General features: G+C 48.6%; 1 pseudogene; it reads right to left on the reverse strand.

Moving 5' to 3' along the window:
- Window positions 1-207: 207 nt before the first annotated feature.
- On the reverse strand, window positions 208-2,171 carry LOC119378014 (solute carrier family 12 member 9-like; annotated as a pseudogene).
- Window positions 2,172-3,922: the final 1,751 nt, after the last annotated feature.

The following is a 3,922-nucleotide window of genomic DNA, read 5'->3' on the forward strand; positions in this document are numbered from 1 at the left end:
TTGATTCGTCAGCTCTGCACTGTTCCAAAAGGACATTCAATCTCAAAATGACACATGCAGAGCACAAACCTATAGTGTTACAAAAGAAAAACGCAACGGCCACTTTCAGCTTAAAGAAAGTCTGAAAATGCCCACAACTGGCACACAGAAATAAAGGGTCATCCATCGTTTTTCCCCTTCCTTCGACCAGGGGCACATTCCATCACATGGGACTTGAACAAACATGCACAGTATGAATGAAGCAACCTCTCTGTACGTAGGTTCACATGGCCTTCGGAAACGCGACAGCCAGGCAGAAAATGAATGACAAGTCCATCCGTATACGCCCTCCGCAAGTTCCCAGGGCCGCCACGGCCACTGGTGCTCGTTTCCCGCATACCCTTCGATCACTTCCAGATTGTTCAGAGGGTGGTGGAAGTGACGGGCGAAATCCCGTGCACGAGCAACGTCGGGGGCAGTCCCGACGTGAGCAGCTCCAGCTGGCTGAGGTAGGCAGAGCCGCTGGGCGTCACCATCGTCCGAAGGCGGAGGGGGTGGCGGAAGGTACAGAAAGAGCACGGCCGTCGTCTGACTGTGCTGCTTGATCATGGCGTTGACGGCGTGCAGGTAGTCCTCGCGCGGACCCTCCAGCAGGCCCGCCACGTGGTCCCACAGCACCACACTGATGGTCGCCTCGATGCGCAGCAGCTGCAGCATGCTCTCCCAGTGGCGCCGGTGGCGAGCAACCTGCTTCCGAGAGGAGGAGACGGACATGTAGCGTTTGCCGTAGATGTAAGCAGCCTGTCGGTATTGTTTGCCTGGCTCATTAAACTCCTGCTGTAGCACTCGCTTCAAGATGAACACGATTCGTGCACTATACTCCCTATAAGGCAGCTGAAACCAGTGCCACTAAATGCACGAAATGAGTGAACAAGAGTGACACGAGTCACTCTTCAAGCTAAGTCTAAGAATCTCTGCCAATAAAAATATCAAGACGTAATTCGTGAGAAAACACTGTCTGCTTAAAGATTGACTGGTGTCTCACAACTAAAACATACTTTGCATTTCATTAGATGAAACAATGCGCACGAATAATATATGATGCAATGTATTCTTACGTAAATAATTCTTAATGAGGATGACCGCTGCCGTAGCTCATTTGGTAGAGCGCCGGGCGCGTTATCCGAAGGTTGCTGGTTCGGTCTCAGCCGGCAGCAAGTGTTCTTTTCGTCCACTTTACTATCTTCACATTCATATCGCAATTGCTACAACACAGTTAAAACAGTACAATAAACTCCCCTATACCTTACTTGGCTTCATAATATGTTTTTTATCATTAAGATTGTATCAACTAAGAAACGAGCTCTTAAACAATTCTCTTCTTTCACACAAAATTCTATGTGCAACACATATATACAATGAGGGAATTGTCATCAGGGTCATCATTCAGGAGCATGACCAGCCTGCTATGCTCTGTGTTGTCGACATCTCACTTATGCGAATAAACACAAAAGCATGTCAAATCGGTTCTGCGAAAGACCAATGAATGCAGAAAGAAGACGGAAAAACATTTGTGGTGTCTTACTTGCCAAAACCACAATATGAAGGTGAGGCATGCCATATTGGGCGATAAATTTTGACCAGCTGGGTTCCTTTAATGTGCATCTACATACAGTAGACTCGCAGTAAATGTAAATCTCTTAAAAGGAATTGCTGCTTCAATGGAACAACTGGCACTAATGTAATTGGTTTCATGCTTGAATCCTGCACCCCTGTTCATCTCTCAGTAAACGGAACTCCTGTTAAATGTACATATCTTCCCGATCCCTTCAGGTTAGGTTTAATGAGACTCTGCTGCAAAGTGGTGTTTTGTGCATGTCGCCAAAAACCAAACACAGCTGACGTGGCTGGGAATGTAACCCATGTCCTCGAGCTTAGTAGCGCAACACCTCAGCTACTAAGCTACTGTGAGGGTCGAGGAAGGCAAGGGAGAAAGCGCAAAAGCAAAAGCTGTGAACACACCTCCTCGCCGCCGTCGCCTCCTGCGCCGCAGGGCCCAATGCACATGAATATGCGTAGCGTGGTGGCGTGCTTCCATCCCGGCACCATGTGCAGGATGCACGCCAGCTGCATGGTGAAGAGCCAGCAGTTGTCGATGACGCCGGGGCTGTCCCCAGGGTTCAGGAAGTTCAGGGGCCCAGACGTCGATGTAGAGGCGCGTGCGAGAGCGCACCACGGACGCCTTGTCCAAGTGCTGGAAGTGGCGCGCCAGGCACACGTTCTTCTGCATCCAGAACATGCAGTCGTACACCATGGCCACGTACTCAGCTGGCCCAGTGGCCGCTGCTGGCTGGACGCGTCCCGCAGGCCAGGAACTCCTCCTCACGCACCTGAAGAGTAGGAGGAAGAGATGAAGCAGACAAAGATATGCAATGGCACCACTTGGGCATATTTGTCAGCTGGGTGCAACTGTGGTGCGAGGTAGCCATTTCCGAGTAGCCCTTTGAACCTCTGTGCTCCATAAAAATTCACAGCGGTCCCTTTACGGATTGCCTACGATGACTCGAAGGTGAAAGCCATCTTCTTTTTCTTCTCAGTCAGGGTATTGGATCTTCCCCAGCCCCCATCTGAAAGGTTTCTGCACCTAACGTGGTTTTGCACTGCCTCCATGACTGGCCCACCTTTGCTTGTCTAAGCAACGGTTTCACGTGATGACACCATAGATTTTTGTGATCTGTGACGTCGTAAGGTGACGTCACGTGATAATTTTTTACATCACTCGGGTTGACGCTGACACCGCCGTCAATTTTCCCGTTTGATGAGGCATCTAAGGCCTTCACCTTAATAGTTAAACCTCATCACGTATAACAAAGCCACATCTGACGCGGAATGGCTTCCCAATACCTGAAAATTTGTTATAGCGTACATTCGCAGCACTGCATTAATAGCAGGACTATTCTTTGTTTACTTCATTATAAACAATAATTCGTTACATCCATATTCATAATATCGAGGTTCGACTGCATTGCAATCTCAGTTTACCGACACCGAGATGGTTGGCTGCCAGACTGCGACATCAGTGTTGGTTTAGCGCAAGATGAGTACACAAAAGAACAAAGCAGACTAGGACAGGCAAAACAGTGCTTTTGTGTTCATTCAATTTGCGCTAAATCAATGCAGTAATAACGCAAGGCCAACTCTCCCAACAGTCAGTCCAGGTTGCAACAACCTAGTGTTACACTTTAACAATGAGGCTTCAGGGTGCTGAACTGTAAGGCTTATCATCAAGAATCACACCTGTACAGCTGCTACAATGCGCTACGACAGTATTATGGCTGCCACCAAGTTGGACTTCTTTTTGGTGGTTTAACCAACTATGTGCTTCAGTTTCTTTCATTTATCATCCCCTTTCTGCTTGCCTGTTCGTCACTGTCCACGCGACAATGTTCGTTGTCGAGCCTTTGCCGGCGTGCACCAACCTTGGCTGTTCTTAAGTCCTTGAATGAGCTGTTCTGGTCGAAGAAGTCCGTCGGGTGGCTGTCGTCAAAGAAGCCAAACAGGATGGTGTTGGGCTTCATGGCTCCTAGGCCGGATACACGCACCAGGTGGTGCAGACCCTCTTGCACAGACTGTGCCATGGTCACCTCCACAAATGCCTTAACCTGCACAGACAAATGCACGCCTGTCAACACGTCTTCTCCCTTCCCACGGGCACTGGAAAAAATGGCGAGTATAAAAATGCAGCATTGATGCTCAAGAAAAGCTTCATTACTTAGCTTAAAAGCAAAGACAAAATAGACCACTCAACATTAGCTCACGGTTTTGTTAATTCTATTAAAAAATAATAAGGCATTGGAGCCGCCCACTGAGCTCGTATTCCTGGAGTGGCTGAAGTACAGCACGGATGGGATGTGTACACTCTAGGGGCGGCTGTGACAACAGT

This window comes from Rhipicephalus sanguineus, unplaced genomic scaffold (assembly GCF_013339695.2).
Source record: "Rhipicephalus sanguineus isolate Rsan-2018 unplaced genomic scaffold, BIME_Rsan_1.4 Seq6570, whole genome shotgun sequence".
Lineage (NCBI taxonomy): Eukaryota > Metazoa > Arthropoda > Arachnida > Ixodida > Ixodidae > Rhipicephalus > Rhipicephalus sanguineus.